Below are 5411 nucleotides of genomic sequence, written 5' to 3'. Positions count from 1 at the left end.
ACTGCACGTTCTGCAAATGTACCCCAGAGCTTAAAATATAATTAAAAAAATTTTAAAAATAAAAGAGCTATGTTGGGAAATAATATAACTGACTTATAGTTCTTTTTTTTTTTTTTTTTTTTTTTGAGACAGAATCTCGCTCTGTTGCCCAGGCTGGAGTGCAGTGGTGCAGTCTTGGCTCGCTGCAAGCTCTGCCTCCCGGGTTCTGGCCATTCTCCTGCCGCAGCCTCCCGAGTAGCTGGGACTACAGGCGCCTGTCACCATGCCTGGCTAATGTTTTGTATTTTTAGTAGAGACGGGGTTTCACCGTGTTAGCCAGGATGGTCTTGATCTCATGACCTCGCGATCCACCCACCTCGGCCTCCCAAAGTGCTGGGATTACAGGCATGAGCCACCGCACCCGGCCAACTGACTTACAGTTCTTTAAATTAAAAGAAATTGGTACAGAAAGGAAGTATAATCCAAAAAATATGACTAAAACAACCCAGAGAGGTTTTTCCATTGTCCGACATGTTCCTAATCCAACAAGTCAGAATTCATAATGACTTGGACGGTCAAAAGGACAATGCTAACTTTTGAAAATGAAAGCCCTGGACGTTCTGAGTAGGTGTTTGGCACCCACAATCTCACTGAAGAAGAATGCTGTTTCTTAATGTCAAGCCAAAGTGCAAAGCAATATAGAGGCCAAGTCTTCTCTTGACGGTTGATTTACTTCGGTAAAACAGATTCTATGTTCCTTTTCTATGAACAGTTTACATTTGAAACATTAGATTTTTTTCACTGATGAGGGAAGGAAATGGGCTTCTGTGCTACTTTCAAGTCGGTGATGCTAAGGTCTCCTTCTCAAAGTAGAGCCGGAATCAGAGGTGAGAAATGTCGGGACTTGAAGAGTTAGGCTACTTTGCATGTACCCAGCATCTAGAACCAATTCCAGCTTCATAACTCAGCTGTGAATGAACTCCCTTAGGCATCTGATAGCCAAGTAGGCAGTAGTTCAAGACTAGAAAACCCGGAAATGGTTGAAAGTGCAGACTGTTATCTAGAGATGTAAGTGTATGTTCTGGAGGGGGAATGGGTCTCATTCTGGGCACTGGGAGGCACATTTAAGAAATTCCAAATCAAGATAGTGTCATCGTGGGAGCTGCTGATGATTTGAAACTCATCAAACTGTAGCTGAAACACACGTCCAGAATGTTCCACCAATGTGCGCAAACACAAAGTGCTTGCTGGGGCTCGAGGGTCAAGAGCAGCTTGCGAGTCCTAAACTTCAATTTTCCCATCATAGGCCCCACTGACAATCCTCGTTACCAAACCGGATGCATTGGTGAGATGCATTCTTCGGATTCTATGGTGAGAGTGGGATATGAACAGGGGTGAAGTTCTTAACACATTAATCCACCACAATGAGGCTGTACCGCACTTACGCTTCAGCAGTGGACTGATGGTGACCTGTTCCAAGGACCGCTCCATTGCCCTGTGGGACAGGGCTTCTGTGACCGATTCTTCATGTCCCTCTAGGACTCTTAAAACAGAAGCCACATCCAATATCCGAGAGCCTAATGGTATTATCTGATGATCCACTAACAACCAGCCCATCCCTGTACTGGAAACAAGACTCGCTTGTGCCCACTGACAGTACGAACAAATTCACAGGTGCTCATGCTTCAGACTTTGATGGTTCTGTCACCCGAGGCGGACACGATGTATTTGTCGTCAAAGTCTACTACATTGACAGCAGCTTAGTAGCCAACCAGGACACGGCGTAAAGTGATATCGGTCGCAGAAGCCCTGTCCCACACAGCAATGGAGTGGTCCTTGGAACAGGTCACCATCAGTCCACTGCTGAAACGTAAGTGCAGTACAGCCTCACTGTGGTAGATTAATGTGTTAAGAACTTCACCCATGTTCACATCCCACACTCTCAACATAGAATCCAAAGAGCCAGTTACAGTGACACGCTCATCATACTGCAGACAGAGGACAGAGCCTGTGTGTCCGTTAACACTTTCAAACATTCCAGGCTGGTTTTATCCCAAATCTTAATAGAATTATCTTGTGGGCCACTGATAATTTTTTCATCATTGTACTGTAAAGCGTAGATGCCTTTACTATTTTCAGAGCGGTACTGAATCCTCTGCAAGCTGTGTCGGCCACACTGCCAGGTGGATTCTATAGTCTCTATATCCTGGATAATCTTTGGGTATAATGACCCATAAAATGAATTTGGAGGGCTAGCTGTGGGTCTGTTTTTAAACAGGTACTGATCCCACCTCTTCTTTCTGAAAGTCCTTTCCATGGGGGATCAGTGTATTTAACCAGGTACTGATCCCACCCTCTTCTTTCTGAAAGTCCTTTCCACAGGGGGTCAGTGCGTACCATTCGTTCAATCAGCTTCTTCCAGAGCATTCGTTCTGAGATCACTCGCTGCCATTCTTTACATACCAGCTCTGCTGCACACAGAGACCTGGCATCCAGGTACGAAAGAATATTTTCTGCTATGTGATCTAAGCCTTGCTCAGGTAAAGCAGCAATAAAGTCCCGCTGCAACATGGGCTTCAGGTGAGAATTAATACGTCCATGCTGCTAATGACACATTCAGGAAATAAGATGTTCCACGAATTCCACCTGATCTGATTCAGACCACTGGTCAAAATATTGAATACACAAGTCTTTTTCTTTTTGATAGTTTCCTTCTGAAGGCCTGCTTCTGGAGACAATCACAGACAATGTTCCATTACTTATCTGCCAAGGAGTATTTTTCTTTGAGGACTCATCTTCATCTTGATCTTCCATAACTGAAGTGTTAGTTCCACATGGCTGGGGAGGCCTCATAATCATGGCAAAAGGCGAGGAGGAGCAGGTCACATCTTACGTGGAATGGCAACAAGCAAAGAGAGAAGCTTGTGCAGGGAAACTCCGCTTTTTAAAAACATCAGATCTTGACCAGGCACATTGGCTTACGCCTGTAATCCCAGCACTTTGGGAGGCTGAGGCAGGTGGATCCCGACCTGAGGTCGGGAGTTTGAGACCAGCGTAACTAACATGGTGAAACCCCATCTCTACTAAAAATACAAAATTAGCCAGGCATGGTGGCGCATGTCTGTAATCCCAGCTACTTGGGAGGCTGAGGCAGGATAATCACTTGAACCCGGGAGGCAGAGGTTGCAGTGAGCCGAGATCGTGCCATTGCACTCCAGCCTTCAACAAACCTCTTCTGTCAAATTACATTTCCCAGTGAGGTAAGATTACAATAAGAATTGGCTTTCAGGCCGGGCGCGGTGGCTCAAGCCTGTAATCCCAGCACTTTGGGAGGCCGAGGCGGGTGGATCACGAGGTCAGGAGATCGAGACTATCCTGGCTAACATGGTGAAACCCCGTCTCTACTAAAAATACAAAAAACTAGCCGGGCGTGGTGGCGGGCGCCTGTAGTCTCAGCTACTTGGGAGGCTGAGGCGGGAGAATGGCGTGAACCTGGGAGGCGGAGCTTGCAGTGAGGAGATCACGCCACTGCACTCCAGCCTGGGAGACACAGCGAGACTCCGTCTCAAAAAAAAAAAAAAAAAAAAAAAAAAAGAATTGGCTTTCAATTTGTGCAGTTGGTGTAAGTTCACCTCTTGATTCACTTTGTAAATCTTTGCCACAGGACTGCTGTGGTGGTTGGAAAGATACTCCACTGCCAATAGGACAAAGTTCAACAGGGACGGGCCAAGGCGTGCTATTTAGGGAAGGAGGAGGGGAGAGGAAGACAAATATGGGCAAAGCGTGGCACAGAACAAATAGCAGGCATTTTTCCACAAGGGCAGGGCTTCCTACAAAACTAACAACTGAGTTTAGCCAGCAGGGGAGCCTGACTGAGGCCCCCCTGCAGTGCAGTGGGAGAATGGGGCAGTGGGAAGGTGGAGGTTGCAGGGGCGAGGTGGGGAGGGAGGGCTAGGGAGTTGTGAGTGAGGAAATAAACCTTTTTCTGCTTCGCCCCCTGCTGCCTTCTCTACACCAACTAGGCTGTCTTCAACAAGGAGGGGAGATAGTTCTCTTCACTCTAGTTTCCCTCCCAACTCCAGCTGTCTTTTTCAGGATTTCCAGTCTCCTCCCACCTTCTTGGATAGGAAGCCTGGGCTACAAGCAGCTGTTTTATTTCCTTATGCTGTAGACAAAAGCTAAATAGGTCCCAAACTCAAAACTTGGGTACCAAAGCCTTGATGATCTTATTTTAGGCACAACAGTAAAATAAAGAGAAGTGAAGCATTATTTGGAGTGGTGACAAGACATAGACGGTAAAAATGAGCAGGAAAGTACCTGATGGTGACTATTGCTTATGAAGGAGTGAAACTGAGTGTCTGATAGTGGATGAGTGGGTGGGCATTCTTAGCTATGTCAGGAATGGTTGCTTTAAGAAGGTGACATTTGGCCGGGCGCGGTGGCTCAAGCCTGTAATCCCAGCACTTTGGGAGGCCGAGGCGGGCGGATCACGAGGTCAGGAGATCGAGACCATCCTGGCTAACATGGTGAAACCCCGTCTCTACTAAAAATACAAAAAACTAGCCGGGCGTGGTGGCGGGCGCCTGTAGTCCCAGCTACTCGGAGGCTGAGGCAGGAGAATGGCCTGAACCTGGGAGGCGGAGCTTGCAGTGAGCCGAGATCGTGCCACTGCACTCCAGCCTGGGTGACACAGCGTGAGACTCCGTCTCAAAAAAAAAAAAAAAAAAAAAAAAAAAAAAAAAAAAAAAAAAAAAAAAGAAGGTGACATTTAAACAAAGAGCCGAAAGACAAGAATGAACCAGTAGTGTTAATAGCTTCTGTTGGGGAAAAATCCCTTAAAGTGATTAAGGAAGCCCGGACTTGCCCTAGAACATGTGGAATCAACTAAGACTAACCAAACTGGCTGAGGATGGAGTTTACACACCCAGTGGAAGGAGTGTTCGAAACAATAACGCATTTCAGTTATAGGAAAATTAAGAAAGCTACAATCCTCACCACCAAGGGAGAGGCTGGCCAAAGAACTGGGTCTTGGGTGGCTCTACTGAAACCCACCAGAAAGCCTCCAGAAGCTTTCTCTAAGACTTGGCCCTAACTTGGTGAGCCGTATCATTTCCAGTACAGTGGGGTGGGGACAAGTGAGGACTCTGGCATCAGAGACAAAGCACTGAATTCTAGGTGTGTGACCTTAGGCAAATACTTAATGACTTGGAGCCTCAGTTTCCTCATCTGTAAACGGGGTATGAGAACCCTCCCATTCAGGGGGACTGCGAGGGTTACATGTGGCCATGTGTGCAGAGCATTGCCATAGAGTTGACATGAAGGACCTTAAGATGTAGTGTGCAGGCTGGGCGCAGTGGCTCACGCCTGTAATCCCAGCACTTCGGGAGGCCAAGGCGGGTGGATCACCTGAGGTCAGGAGTTAGAGACCAGCC

General features: G+C 47.0%; 1 pseudogene; it reads right to left on the bottom strand.

The window, feature by feature from the left end:
• Positions 1-1035: 1035 nt before the first annotated feature.
• Positions 1036-2918, bottom strand: LOC112621151 (annotated as a pseudogene).
• Positions 2919-5411: the final 2493 nt, after the last annotated feature.

Source organism: Theropithecus gelada, chromosome 3 (genome assembly GCF_003255815.1).
Source record: "Theropithecus gelada isolate Dixy chromosome 3, Tgel_1.0, whole genome shotgun sequence".
Classification (NCBI taxonomy): domain Eukaryota; kingdom Metazoa; phylum Chordata; class Mammalia; order Primates; family Cercopithecidae; genus Theropithecus; species Theropithecus gelada.
Note: the sequence above shows the minus strand (reverse complement) of the source record. Positions and strands in the feature narration are given on the sequence as shown.